Source organism: Macrobrachium nipponense, chromosome 23, assembly GCF_015104395.2.
Source record: "Macrobrachium nipponense isolate FS-2020 chromosome 23, ASM1510439v2, whole genome shotgun sequence".
NCBI classification, from domain to species: Eukaryota; Metazoa; Arthropoda; class Malacostraca; order Decapoda; family Palaemonidae; genus Macrobrachium; species Macrobrachium nipponense.
The window spans coordinates 75,069,129-75,086,278 of record NC_061090.1 but is presented as its reverse complement, the minus strand read 5'-3'; positions in this window follow the sequence as shown (position 1 = coordinate 75,086,278).

Genomic DNA, 17,150 nt, shown 5'->3' with positions numbered 1-17,150 from the left:
TAGCCACCGTAACAAACTCCTTAGACCTTGGTCAGTCTTCTCCGTTCTTGATCCTAGACTCTAGACTCTTGGTCCTTGGATCTTATTTCATCTTAAGACGCTCCTGATTCTTCGTCAGATTGTAATCACGTGTAGTACTTTTCCTGATCCTGATTATACTCGCAAGATCTTCATTAGACCTTTATATTATTATAGAAGTTCCTGGTGTTATACATGAAGTTTGTTAATTTTGTATGTTTCAGTTTGTAAATATATTTTAAGTTAATAGAATTTTTCATGTTATACCTTTATATTAAAAATTAAACAAGGAAACTTAAAATTGAACAATCATATATATTTTTAAAAGAACCAGAGTTCATGGAATTACTGAATATATAAAAACCATATATATATATATATATATATATCTATGATATATATATATAAATATATATATATTATAATATATATAATATATATGTGTGTGTGTATATGTATATATATGTATATATATATATATATATATATATATATATATATATATATATATATACATATATATATAATATATATATATATATATATATATATATATATATATATATATATATATATATATATGCATTAAGCTACAAATGTCCTTGTAATACCTAATTATTTATATGCAATATGTATATAATATTATTATATTATATATAATATAGATAATATATATATAATAATATATATACATATACATATTCAGCCTTTAGTAATTTATACTTACTAGAGATTCATTCTCCTCATTTCAATCAAAATATGGAGGGTATCCTCTTTCCTTGTTCATGTTGAATGTTGACAGACCTTAATTCCCGGAGAAATGCTAATCCCCGCCTGAGGTAAAGGCAGCTCGGAGAAAGACAGGATCGATCATGTGGAGGCGGCTATCTTGGAACATAAGCCACGAGATCGCCACTACCACCACCAGAATGCATGTACTATGACACATCGATTCCAAAGTTGATCTGGAAGAACACAAAGTTTTGATTTGATTTTTGGTGATGTCTTTTTTGCTCTAAGCTTTAGTAAAATTCTGTAATGTGCGACGATGGCTGCACTAATAATTTTAATAACTTCTATGATGACAATATCAAAGGAAAAATGTTTTTGCATTTCCAAAATATTGGAACATTCTGAGCGAGCATATATAATCCCCTGGAGACACCGCTTGCTCATCTTCTCTCCCACTTGATCAAGTGTGCAGACCTACAGCAGGTGCTTTGATGGAAAGCCAGTGGATTTTGGCTTTGGTGAGCTGTGAAGAAGCCTGGGACTGCTCCAGTTATCCAAAGATATCTAAGTAATTCTTAAGCCATTTGGTACTTGGAACATTTCTAGAGAATTAGTAATTGCAGAGCCTTGTTTTAAGTCAGCTTAGGAGTTTTAAGATTACTCACTCCCTGTGCAGAAATTTCCCAGAAACTTTCCAGTCTTGATATGATTTGCATTTGTAAATAACATAGCTTGCTTAGGTTGCATGAGGAGCAACATTGTAAACTGTGTCGATTTCCTACCTATTTTATTAGTTCATGGACAACTTGGTCGATCCCTTTGTTTGCATAGCTGTCGCTAGAATGAATTTAGTTGAGTTAATTGTATAGTCTATTTACTAACATAAATTTGCCCTGCCAGTCTCATTCAACTGATCCTTGTTCATGGAAGAAGAAGTGAGAACGTTAGTCAAGGAGGTGGAGCGTGTGATCAATAACCACCCTCTTACTGTGGTGATGGCCACTAGTATGAAGTCCTCATTATGTCACATCTACGAGGTATGCCCATTCGTTTGCTGCCAGCTGCAGCACCAAAATAAAGTATGTTAGATACCTTTACTACAGATTGGTTGATGCTCTTTGTGTATTCAGGTTGTTGGAGCACCGAGTAACTACAGTCAGTGTCATGATTTCGTCTCTGGAGAGTCGACTCCTCTGTTGTGGTGGCTTCGTCTTGGTGAAAACAGATTGATTGTTGTTGTAAATTTTGGCTTCTGGAAAAGGTTGTATAACTTTACCCCGGAGATGATGTCGTATGTTCGGCAAAAGTTTGGTATAATGGTGAAGAATGTCCAACACTCAGACTGTAACAGTGGTGTCGAGTCAAATGAAGTGAATGACGAGAATGAACGATTAAAATACTGAACGTGAAATCAACAATAGTGAACGTGAAGTTTTAGAGGATAATCACGAACTAGTTAATGAGTCAGAGGCATTGGATAATGACAGTAGCGAAAGACAGAATGCAGTGGATTTGAATAGAGTTGGGGCTAGGCCCAAAAGGAAACTCGTTCTTGCCCAATGTGAAAATCTAAATCCTTGATAACTCTAGTATTTGTAATATGCATAAACATTGTTCCTAAGGGAGGGGCGTGCTATGGAACAGTGAGAAGGTCTAGGTAACCTTGTGATTGAATTAGGTTTATAATTTGTGTGCTACCGAGTGAGAGGAGCACTAAAAGGTAATTGTGTACATTCCATGTCTATGTGGTTGATTTCTGTAATGTTGTATTGAGTTGTGAGACACAATGTAGTGTTAATTCCACTTGCTTGTAGAGCAAGCTAGATGCAATTTATGACGCCTCCCAATTTGCATCTTGGCTGTGAGTTAAAACGGAACATTAATCACTCCAGCTCTTATTACTTAGTTTTTTCTGCCTCGTGTCAGATTCGTCTGGCTGGGAAAATGTTAACGAATATTCACAGCTGGATTTTTGGCAACATAAAACTTCTATTTTGTCGTTTTGAATAAAAATATTATTCCCTAGTTGCAATCGCAGGCACTACGACATGTTAATTCGAAAGCTGATATGGAAGAACGAAAAGTTTTGATTTACCTTTTGGTGATGTCATTTTTGCTGTAAGCTATTGGAAAATTCTGCAATGTAAAGATGACTAATTATTTCAACAATTCTACGATCACAATTCCAAAGGAAAAATTTTTTTTTGTATTTCCAAAATGCTGGAACATTCTGGAACAAGCCCCAGAGCGATCATATATGAACCTTAGGAGACGCCCCGTTCTCCTCTCCTCTCCCACTTGATCAGGTGTGCAGACCTACAGCAGGTGCTTTGATAGAAAGCCAGTGGACTGTGGTTTTGGCGAGCTGCGATGAAGTTCAGCACCGCTCCAATTATCCAAGTAATCCTTAATACAACTGAGACATAGAACATGTATAGAGAATCAGTGATCGCAGAATATTGTTCGAAGCCATTTTTTAAAAATAAGTTGCTGAGATTTTAAGTCAGTGTGTGAGTTTTAAGATTACTCACTCACTGTCCAGAAGTTTTCCAGAATTTTTTCAGTCTTGATATGATTTGCATTTGTAAGTAACGTAGCTTGCTTAGGCTATGCGAGACACCACCGGTAAACTGTCAATTTCCTACCTATTGATTTTTATACATGTGGTCTCTAGGACAGGGTGGTCCCGCCTTTTGTTTGCGTAGTTGTCGCTAGATCGACTTAATTTGAGTTAATAATATCTTTTGTTTATTAAAGGGAATATGCCCCGTTTCTATAGCCTAATTTTGTTATGAAATTGTAAAATTTGTGAATGTTTGAATGTCTACATGCCATCTTCAATTTCTGATTCGGAATTGTGATTTGTGTTGTCAGGACTTCGCATCCGACCCATACCATCGGACAAAGAACATTAAAATACAGCCCACTCAATTCTCAACACTGTTATCTGATAAATTTTCATTCAGATTCCTTAAAGGGAAAATGAATAAATAATTTAAAAAAATAAATAAAATGAAAATAACAAATAAATGAATAAAGAAAATATTCCAACAGAAACCTTTAGTGAATACATTTTTAACATTGCACCGACGTGGCCATCCCTTTTATCGGAATAACAACTGGTTCCGCTCAAAAGAAAGAAAACAGTAAAGTTGTCTTTTATCTTTCCTCATTTACTTTATTTGTTTATGAGGAAATTGTATATTTTCCCTGAGACAGAAAGAAACAAGGACGAAGAGATAAAAGGTCAACTTTCATTCCAGTATCTCAAGTCGAAAAACTCTCAGTTTCCCTTGTAATGCTTCTATTTTTGAGGACATCTTATCCCTTTGGGGAATACAATAGAGTTGTTGTTGCTTTCGGTGGAAACAATAGTTATTTATTCGGTGAGTGGCCACAGTTCCTTTTTCACTAGTAAAGAAAGCCAAACGAATTGACCACCTTTTAAGCATCATTCTTTCCATTTGTATCAACAGACGAGAAGAAACTATCAAGTGAGGAAATACGTGAAATATACATGATATTATTAGAGGACAATATTTGAAAATGTTTTTGTTCATTGAATAAACACTCAATGAGAGAGAGAGAGAGAGAGAGAGAGAGAGAGAGAGAGAGAGAGAGAGAGAGAGAGAGAGAGAGAGAGAGAGAGAGAGAGAGAGAGAGAGAAAAGCAAGGTTATTAAAAATAATGAGTGGATGTGATTAATAGTGATATTAGAGATTTTTCAATAGAGAATAATAGATTTAACGTAACCCAGTATTAGGCAATTGACCAGAACGCAGGCCAGAAGGTGCGCATGGTCACGCAATGTTCACAATACAGACAAACAGACAGACAGACGGACAGGGACAGGGAGTAATAATATTACCGAATATTTCAAAAATTTAAATTGATGACTATTATGAATTTATAGCTTTAGACCAGAAATACAAAATATCAAAAACCTCGACAAAAGCTTTCCATTTTGTTGGTCAACCTGCCGAGAAATTCGATTGCGAATCACTTAGATTCCAGGTTCATCATGCAAGGATTATTTTGGAAAAAAACTGGACAATGAGTGACGCACCCTTGACTGACTATTTGTTTGCAAAGGCGCAATCCTATTCTCCAGCTGAAGGGATGCACATCTAGTTTGTAAGACTACGTCTCCTGCAAACTTGATCTGGATCCCTGTTAAGACGAGTCTAAGAGTACGGAATGCTGGAGTCGATGTTCTGTACTCTAAGGACAGGATTGGGAAGATAAATCTCTTTTTTGAAAGTAAACAGTAATCAATAGTTGGAGTTACAGATTTTAATTTCACATTACTTTCAGGGAATTTCTGAATAAATACACTGCTAAGGATAAGACAATTTTATGGGTAATAATGCATTATTTAATAAACAAACGGAACATATAAATTTAGATTAACTATTTGAAGGTGGGGTTATATATAAAAACAATACTTCTTGTGCTGCCAAAAGGTAACTTTAAAGGTACTCACCTTCCTTGGACTGTTGCGCAGACACTGCAGACTTTTTGGTTAGACCATTTCTCAATTCTCGCTATGGTTCTTTTAGTCTCAATAGTGTTTTGAGGTACACGTGATTCTGAAGTCTCTTCGACACTCTCTTGGTGGATTTGTTCATTTGTTCAAATAGATTTCTCCCGTCTAGCTACGATGCTGCCTTCGAAATGTCATCCAACTGGAATAATGGTCAAACAATGCTTTCAGTACAGATATGTGAAAGGTTCCCCGAACCGTGGAATGAGACGTAAATGAATACTTTAAGAAAAAAAAGCAATAGTTATGAAATAAATAGTATTATCAAATATTCCGGATTTGGAAACCACAAAAGAATGGCACGGCTTGCGCTGTCAAATGAACAGCGAAGTAAGAAAAATAAAAAGATACTGGAAATGTACACAGCAACAAATGATCTGATGTGGAGCTTATGTGGGAATTCTTTAGCAACATTCACTTCATGACTGGATGCACTGAACCGCAATGAATCACCATAACAAACATGGAAAGTAAAACAACTCCTTAGTTATTTGTGCTTCAATCTATATATAAAGACAATATAATGTCCAAGTATTCCTACACACACCCAAGCACACACACACACACACACACACATACACACACACACACACACACACACACATAATAAAGGTATGAGCCACGAAGGAAAAATAAACAACGGAGTTTCTCCAAGATCATTCGACTAAAAGTCCTTTACTCAGCAGACAAACTGACTTAACATGGGAAATTGAGAGTACAGGAAAGGTCGTATAACGGACAGATAGGGATTATAAGGAGATTAGTACCTAGAATCCAACGCACCTGGAGAATGAGTAACCTTTCCAAACAAGCATAAGCAATTTAATTAAGAACAAAAAGATTAAGTCCAACTGCTCAGACACAGGGACAAGACAATTAAAGGATTATACAAGGCGACAGCTGACCACATTCAGATCTTTGGTAAACAAAAACTTATTCACAAAACATATTAAACATACATATACAAAGAAAATATCTCTAAGGCAACTAATATGTATTTAAGTCTGTAATTATATCTTTGAGGCCATTCTTAAACATGTTACAAATACAAGGGTCTAAATGAAACAGGTCACGACTAATATTAAAATTAGAATGGGAAGTAAGTTGTATTATAGCAGATTTTAAAAGATTTCGTGATAAGACATCTTTTGATCTTGCAATTACTGAACTACCAATACAATTTATCCGGTGGTTGTTTTTACTTAAATGAATGAATATGAAAGTGGTGTGTGACCGTTAGAGGTAAGTGGACCTCTATTGAGTTATGAGTAATTGTTTAGTTTACTTTACTTTGAAATGGAGATGGCTTAAATCCCTTACACCTTACCATTCCAGAAGGCATTCTAACCCTAGACAGGTTGGAATGACTAGAATAGCCATCTACAATGATAAGTAACTTACTTCTTCACCCTTCAAGTAATATTATAACATAAAATTCAAGTTAGTCCAAACTCTGTGGAAGTCAAATTTCTATAAAATCAAAATTTAGTTTACTTTACTCGCAGAGAGCCTAGAATCACATTCCTATCAAGAATTGATGAAGCAACACAATTTGACATGACTATGATAAGTGGAATTAAAATAGTCTTTGAAAAGATCATAATTCATTAGTCATTAAACAAAACAGTATCGCAGAATTCACAACATGGGCAAATAACTAGTAGTCATAACTTATAATTTATAATAAACCTTAAAGTACAGGGTTAATATGGTTAATTTACTTCTGTCATGCATTATACTATTAGCTTTAACATGAGGCAAGAAGATACTGCTAGCTAGCACTGAAGGGGTGGTACCAAGTGTTCATGGGCGGTTATTTGACCCACGAGGGTCGCATGTGATAAATATTACTTATGGAAATTAATCAATTTTCTATACAGTACATACTTCTCCTCAGAGAATATACAAATTACAATGAAAAAAAAGTAGAGACAAGGAAGGAATAATTAATTACGGCAAATAAGATCAAAATGTATAATGCTTTGAACTAAGAAAGGTGAAGATATAGAAGAGATTGAGTAGCAACCTTTACAAGATGATAAGAAAGCTATAAGGAAAACATCTGGCCTTCTCCTCTGGATGGAGAGAGAGACCAGAATTCTCCTTAAGAGTATAACACTGTGCCAGGGACATTAATGGGGAGAGAGACTACCAACCCTCTTAGTTTTCTTAGAGCCTTGATGCCATTTACCTCTCTTCCTTGGACCTCTCCGAGGATGGTTTGCTGATTCCAAAGGGGGATTTGGACGGCCTAAGTCTGATGATGATGCCTGAGTGCCAGCTGCCTCCGTCTGCTGCAAACAACAGGAAAAGTGGCACTCTTCCCAATGCCTAACACCGTTTGTCTCAGTTCCTTGAATTATTCGGCCAAACTTGATTTGGACGAATCCTTACTCAAGGACTAGTCAGCTGTGGATAGGGAGAAAGAGGAGGAGGCTATTTATGGTGTTATTGACTCACAAGTAAGGGTGTCCAACACAGACACGGGTTGTGAGGCTGCACCTTTGTGAGAGCTTCCACTGTAGAGATGGCCCGGACTGAGATCTCCAAGAAGGAGACTTGGCACTAGCACAAAGGGCCATGCCAGGTGCAGAGAGACGATGGGTGGGGCATGGCACTGTCTAGGGCCTTCAAGTGGCACTGGCAGTGGATTAGAAGTAGGTCTAAGAGGACCGTGAGGGCTGTTTGGAGCTAGGTAAGCGTGTGGGCCGTTGGATGGTCTAAATGTAAGAGGAGACTTAAAATCTTGTCCCAGCAGGATATCATCATACCCTCCAGGAATGTAAGTTGCTACTGCTAGAGTACATATTTTAGAGCAGTGAGACTCTTATGCCAGAATGTTCGAGATCGGAGACCATACGGCCAGTACATTCTAACATAAGAAACCACTCTAAAAAATACAAATCATATATCGAGAGAAGTGACTTCTTTATCATAGGCCAAGCAGGTAATGCATTTGAACTGCCTGTCCTGTAATCACTATTCATTAAACAAATGGTTCCCTAATTAAATACCCAGACCTCCTCCACACAACTTTACCTGAGTTAACTTTTATTTATGTATTCTTATTGTCTTTTGCCTTCATTGCATAAGGTTGGTTAGTGGTCTCTGGTCATGCTTTTGTTTCTGTTTTTTTTTTTATTCTGTTTTGTAATTTATGTATGTTATTGATTTTTCGGTTATTCTTTTAATGTAATGGTTTATTCATTATTTAAGTTATTACGAAACATAGGAAATAAAGAATTAAAAAGAATTTAGAACATTTCTATGGTTCACCTTCACGCTGATGTGTCCTACTGGCAGTCGCCTACCTCTGTCTTTTGATACTTCTGCCGGACTACTTCGAGTTGGGAACTGTTACCGCTGACCTCCCATCCCTCCCCATCCCTCCCCTTCTTAATATGGATCTTTGTTGATCTTCGCAGCTTCTTTTATGCTTTACTCTTCTCACTTCAAGTACTTCAAGTCAGATCTTGAGAATTTAACCACTTTCATCAACTTATATGCTGTAGATATGGAACAGACCTATTACACACATACACAAACGCACACACACAACCACACACATATGTATGTATGATATATATATCATATATATATATATATATATATATATTACTATTACATATATTTCTACATACTTTCCAAGCAATCCTCCACCCAAAGCTTCATTAAATCAAATAACACAACGTTTTTTCACTTATTGCTGACTGACAAAATGTGGCCTTCAACCTTGGCCCTTTCCTAATTTCTTTAATTGTTCTCTCTCTCTCTCTCTCTCTCTCTCTCTCTCTCTCCTCTCGTCTCTCTCTCTCTCTCTCTCCTCTCGTCTCTCTTCTTCTCTTTGTTTGAACATGTTACTTTTTAGGAATGTCTCTTTCAGAACACACCCTGGGCCGTGGGAAAAGACAGCCAGAACTCAGGGATTAGCAAAGTAGGTGCGACCCCAACAAATTGACCAGGTGGTCTTGATTTGACCACGAGGACTGCAAAATCGAGCGTGTCCGAGCACCTTGACATAGAAAATGGGAAGGAATAGGAGTCAGAGGAAGCCCACGCAACTGGAATAAGCCAGAGACGATCTTGGAACCAAAGGGCCACCATCGCCTCTTCAACAGCTCCTTTTCCCTTTCCGCCTGCCTCTGTCCAGGTGCCATTGTGGTATACCGCATGGTCGAACCAAGTATACTTTACAGTGTGCCCTGCTTATCTAGGCCTCCATCCAAACCTACTTCCGACGCCAAGCCATCCCAACGACCAGGCAATGAGCTCTGTATACAGATGTTCTTAATCAGTCATGTGAATTTAGTAATTCTTTTGCTAAACTTTCAATTCTGTTTCAAAGAGCCAGTGTTCATTATTAAAAGTTACACTGCCAGTGCAGTGTAACTTTTAATAAGTGCTTTACTGTGTGGAAGACATATGTTAAGGGAATCCTTGGCACTTTCATGCATTGGCTAGACATTACTCTATATTTCTGTGCCTTTTCTTGTCTTAATTCGTAATCCTCTTCGTTACAGAGGGACATTAGCTGTGGAATTCTCTCGCTTTGATTGTGGCTTCAACCCCCTTTTGTCGTGGTACCTTGATTATCACCCAGTACTACCTCTTAGAATTCAGTTTTTATCTTCTAATCATGTTAATGTAAATACATGTCATTTTAAAGTTATACTGACTTGTTTATCTACAATTCCTTGAAGTAAAGGCCTTTAGCTCATGTAACAAATCCATTTTCTTCCTTGTTTTACAGTTTCTTGGTAAGTAAGTAATTGTTTTGTCTAAACCCAGAAATTAGCATCATCCCAGAACAGAATTGTAAAAATTTATATATATAGATCTAGATCTGGCAATGATTAGTTATGTATAGAAAGTAATTGTTTCAATCTGAACCTCACTGAGATTTCCTCAGCAAATACTCACTAGTTTACATGACTGATAGAGCTATTTATACAAGATATAATCAATCACCACTTTACGGAAGTTCTAGAGAAGGCAAATTTTTTCTAAGTGAACACTCACTTTTAGAGTAGTCTCGATTGAGAAAGTGAAATCTAGTTAACATATACATCTTTAGTGTTGATGTAAGATTTAAGAGCATAGTGGCATCATAAAAACACTTATAAAAATGTTTCTGACAGCACCAAAGGATTTTAATATTGAATTCCAAGTGTCTCATGAGACATAGCCTATATTACTCAAAGTAATATATCATATCTGGAAGATATGATAAAGGAAACAGTTCAAAGTTCAGTCACGTTAGGGCAGTCACATATCTATTTATGTTTTTACCATCTGGCTAACCTGGCACTGCCTGGGAAAGCGGATAAACTCTCTCTCAAAGTAATATATCATATCTGGAAGATATGATAAAGGAAACAGTTCAAAGTTCAGTCACGTTAGGGCAGTCACATATCTATTTATGTTTTTACCATCTGGCTAACCTGGCACTGCCTGGGAAAGCCGATAAACTCTCAAACTCTCTCTCTCTCTCTCTCTCTCTCTCTCTCTCTCTCTCTCTCTCTCTCTCTCTGTTGAATTCAGTTATTTTTACATGTCACCACCCACCCACTCCCCTGCTTCCAATGGGAGCTGAACTTAAATTTAAAGGACATGGGGAGTATCACTATTCATCTCAGCGACCTCGAAAACTATAAATAAGACACTAATATCTGTCAATTTTGGTTATTTTTACATGTCAACCCTTCCCATCCCTTCATACCGGGGCTGAACTTGGACTTAACCCGTAAAATATCAACCACGTCATATGACATGTTGCAAAAGTCATCCCCCACAGGTTATCCACATCATATGGTGTTCTTAAGTTTTTAAATTTGCATGCCTTCATAGCTCATTGTACGGATATTGTTTATGTTGGATAGGTACTTGGTAAACCTCCAGAAACACAACAGCACCTGATGCTGGGCCATAGTTGCCAGATTGTGCTATAAATTACAAATTGGACTTGAATAATCTACTACCTGCAAGTTTTTGGGCTTCTTTTGATTTGACTTGGGGTCTTTTATTTTATTTGGGCCACTTCCATTTATTCTCTATCATAATAAAAGTAATAATAATAATAATAATAATAACAATCAATGGTCATACAATGCTCTTATTGCCGTGTTATCCATCATGGAGCAAGGTCGATCTGGCCACTCACGCTTTCAATCGCCTTCTTTCTCTGTACTACACTTATTTTATAGTAGAAAGCAACAACCTGATGATTTTGAAGGTGATGAATTTAGTGAAGATTTTGTAGAAGATAGTGATAAAGATAAAACGTATGTACACGAAGATATTGGTGATGAATCTGAAGACGAAAGTGAAGAAGAAGTTTCAGCGAATGAAGGTTTTGTTTAAGATCTTATAATGTACACTGGTGCTGAAATAGAAGTGACACTCAACGAGACTTTTGGGCTGTCTGCGGTGTAGGGCTAACCCTTATGGAGTCTTATCTTGACAAAAATCATGTATTATTTGTCGATTTTGGTATATCTCTCCAGCGCTCTTTCAGTACCTGTATTCCAGGAAGACAGGAGCCTGTGGTACCGTAAAAAGACGACAAAAAATATGCCAAACGTTGCTCCTATTTTCCGCAGGGCTGAAATAATTCACAAACCAGCAAAAAATATCCTTGCTGTTCACTGGAGCGATAAACGGTAAGTTTCCCTTCTCACATCTATGCACAATCCTCTCATGATCCTCAGCCAGAATATTGATCCTCATACTCGTGAAAGAATATTCAACCTGAATGTATCATTAGTTATAACACTATTATGCAATGATATCATCTGTCGATTGTGCTCGTAAGACACTGAAATGGTGCAAGAAACTTTTTTTTCAGTTAGATATTATGACAATGTATGCACAAATACTGTTTACGCTCAGGACCCATAAGAAATGTTCACTGTCAGATTCCATAATTGAAGTGATACGCCAACTGTTGGAAGATAATGCTGTTGAATGGTCGTCGCTCTGCTGCTGGAGATCCAGCCCGCCTTTCTGTAAGTTATTTCATTCGTACGATGCCAGTGCCACCAGGTGCCTAAAAACAGAGTCCTAAGGGCTTGCTATGTCTGCCAACATAGAAATCGTCGACCACAGCAGAGAAAAGATACTTGCTTCTACTGCCGTGGCTGTGATGTTCCACTATGTCTGGAACCATGTTTTGAAGAATATCATACTCTTAGAAATTTGTAAAAGTGCTAGAGAAAAAAGAAAATGTAGTTGTAAGATGTATTACTGAATAAAAAGTAAAATAAATTTGTTTGTAATAAAAATTTTGTAAGAAATATTCATATAATAATTTTTTCGTATTAGTGAAAAAATGGTGGATTAGGGGACCTATAAGGGAAGGTATGGAGGGTAAAAAAAATATTATATATATATATATATATATATATATATATATATATAATAATATATACATATATATATATATATATATAGATATATATATATATATATTTATATATATACACACACACACACACACATATATATATATATATATATATTATATATATATATATATACATATATATATATACATATGTATATATGTATATATATATATATATATATATATATATATATATGATATTATAGTATATATATAACATATGTATATATATAATATATATATATATATATATATACATATATATATATATATATATATATATATATATATATATATATATATATATATTTATATTGTGTGTGTGTGTGTATAATATAATAAATTATATATATTTATATATATATATATATATATATATATATATACCTATACATATATATATATATATGTGTGTGTGTGGTATATATATATATATATTATATATATATATATATTTAATATTATATATATTATATATATTATATATATTATATATTATATTATTATATATATATGTATACAGGGTGGGCCAAAAGTAGCCTCACAGTTACTTCATGAACTGTTTCTCATTTAAAGTACTCTTCAATAGAAAATTAATACTGTGCCATTAATACATGCTACTTATTTTTATCCTTTTCATGTCACTCATTCTTAAATATGCCACTTTTATTCATGTCTGAAAAATTTTATGCGTTTACTAAATTATTTTTTATTCTGTTTTAACTGTGAGGCTACTTTTGGTCCACCCTGTATATATATATATATATATATATATATATATATATATATATATATATATATATATATATATATATATATATATACATACATGAATCTGTATAGTACTTATCCAGAACTTTGAAGAATTATTGAAAATAGAAGTAAGGATATATGAAAAAGTGTGCATCAAAGAAGTTAAAACCACAAAGACGATCCCCTACAACAAAAATTGTGAAAGGGAGAAACTTTGCCCGAAAAGCATAAAGAATAGTGGTAAGCAGAGACACACTGGAAGGAGATAGAAAAAATTCTCCAACAGAGTATCACAGACGTCACCAATAAATTAAGAACATTACAAAAAGAGAGAAGGGTGAGATGGGAGACCATATACAACCTTGCCGGTGAACAACAACAACAGCACATCAAGAATGCCATTAGGACGGAAGTAGGACGACATGGGGCAATCCTAGACACCAGACAATCGAAGAAACTCACATCTTATATGGCGGGAGAGTGAGGAATGAATAACAAAAAGGTGGCTACATATCTTGACAGAAACAGAACTCACCAACAACGAAAATGAACGTTTAAACTACGGATTAAATTGCCATTACATTGGAAGAACAAATATACAGGAAGAACAAAAAAACAAAAAAATCTTAAAGACAATCTACAACAAACTGAACAAGAGGGAAAATCAACATAGTAGATGGATGCATTGAAGAGCTGGTGGGAGAGGCTAATAAGACAAGAGGAGACACCAACGCAAGATTTTTATGGCAAGTGTAAAGGAAGCCGCTGTGGAACCTAAAAGTAACGTAAAGATAATTATACGCAAAGGCGACAAAATGCCTATATACGTGGTCATGTACAGACAAGAATACAATGAGAAGACGGACAACATATTAAACAGCACTACGAAATTCATTAAACTCAACGAAATTCATTAAACTCAACGAAGACCCTACAGATCAGTTAGAAAAGTAAGTGGCAAGGCTAGCAAAGGAAGCTAATGAACAATGCCATGAAAATAATTTCCCAACATAGTGGGTGACTTTATCCCTGGATATTGCTATGCCATAGTAGACACACAAAAGCAATAACCCACTCAGAACAATTATATCACAGATGGAATCCCCCACCTAAAAAATATCCAAGACCCTGAACGACATAATCACACCGTACATACTGATGAAACATGCACTAAAATCAGCGGCAGAATTCATAGACATCCCGAAAACTAAGCAAACCGCATCCATGGACATTGAAAACCTTTTTACTAATGTACCGGTAGACAGCACAATAGACATAATTTTTAACCACATGTACCAGTCACAACAAACCCCACCACAAATCCAAGATAAGACCATAAGAAGCATGCTTGAAGCGTGCACAAAAGAAGCACAATTTTTTTCCCACAAAAGAGAATTACACCGCCAAATTGATGATGTAGCCATGGGTTCCCCCCTCAACGTTCTAATGGCGGACACATACATGGCTAATTTAGAGGACACTGTTTTCGATAATCACGATTTACCAGAAATATGTCAGATACTTTTATCGCAACAAACGACACACAAGATATTCAGACTTTGAAAGACATCTTCACAAAACATCAATAAAACTAAACCATAGAACACAGCATGGAGCAAAAACTTCCATTTTTAGATGAACTTGTAGACAACGAAACAAACCAATATAACACACAGGTATACACCAAGGCTATTAACATCGGGCTCTACTGAAAGGGAGAGGCCTATAAACTGTCGGTAATCTGCTCATATGTACGGGGTGAGCCTTCACCCATTGCACCACGTGGAAGACGACAGACTTTGAGCTTGACAGAATACAACAATCACACATAAACAACGATTTTTAAGATAACATGATACAGTGAGAAATACACAAGTTTTATGACAGACACTACAAGCACTGAGACCAACACGATGAGAAGACAGGACAACAGATAACAATATGCTACCAAACTAACTTTAAGAGCGAATATAACAACAACAGCAACACCATTAAGATCATCAAAAGAATGTTAAGCTACGATCCCCTTATACCATCGTAAACATACATCCAAACCTGCTTGCATCAGACAAGCACGGTAAGCAACCATCATTACAACATTTGATAAATAACACCAAAATAGAATACAGATGCAATTCATATCGGACATAACAATAACAAAAGCAGTTTTTATAGCCACAAGCAAAGCCAACTTTAAATACACAAACTGAAGCTGGTCGTTCGTTACCGTCTGCTCAAACGAGAACGGGGATGCCAGGTCGTGGTCAACAACGCCGAATGGAGCAACGCCAGATCACCATTCAGGAGGAAAGCAATAGTTTTATTAGGGACACAAGATGTAGAAGTAGAATGTAGAATTAACACTGTAACATAGTCTTAACATGTAATAATATATTATGTAAATATTATGTAAATAACTAACCACCCCATTGTAATTTGTAAACCAAACATTGTAAATGAAAAATATGGCAACCCCATAATCCAATCCTGCCAGTATAAATAGAGCAGAGGATGTCTGTATATATAAAATCTTGCTTGGGAAAGCGCGAGATAGGAGTGCGAAACAGAATATAGCAATAAAGGTAAAACACACCACGAATCTATATACTTATCCAGAACTTTGAAGAATTATTGAAAACAGAAGCAAGGAAATATGAAAAGGTCTGCATCAAAGAAGTTAATGCCACAAAAGCGATTGCCCACGATAAAAATTGTGAAAGAGAGAAACTCTGTCCGAGAAACACACACACAAACACACACACAACACACATATATATATATATATATATATATATATATATTATATATGTGTGTGTGTGTGTGTGTGTGTGTGTGTGTGTGTGTGTATATATATATATATATATATATATATATATATATATATATATATATATATATATACATATATATATATATATATATATATATATATATATATATATATATTGTGTGTGTGTGTGTGTATATATATATATATATATATATATATATATATATATATATATATATATATATATATATATATATATATATATATATATATTATCTCTCTTACGAGGGTCAAAATGATGCTCGTTTAAATAAATGGAGTGAATTCCTAACTGGGAAACGTAACCTACCTTCCATTGTTCCCTTCAAGAGTCACCTCTGAAGATAGCTGTAAATCAAATAACAAACTCTAGGCAAATTCAAAATTCCGCTATTACAGAAATATACTTTTTATTTCCCAAAAATAGCTAATGCGTTAAGATTATCCCAAAAAAGAACGTTAAACTACCATATTCTTTCCCAATCTATTAAGTTAAGATTATCCCAAAAAAGAACGTTAAACTATCATATTCTTCCCAAAATCGTATTTAAGTAGGTACCCCTTCTTGTCTCTTTCTGTCCAAAAATTCATAGTCAATACAACTCTAGAGAAATCCAATTTTTATATGAAGTGACTTCGAATCCATCTGAAAATGAGAATATAATTATCAAGCAATGAAATGTTAAATTTCGTCAAACAAATGTGTGTCGCACCTCACTACCCCTCTTTAGAAGCTGAACTTAATGTCACTAGAAAGGTGTTAACTTTTCCAAAGTTTTCCACTTATACCTTTACCGACGGACCTCCGAGCGCCTTCTCTTCGCCAAAATCACTTGTGTCCACTATGACAGTTTGTCGTCTAATTGCCCCCTTAATTCACATACTAGAGATTA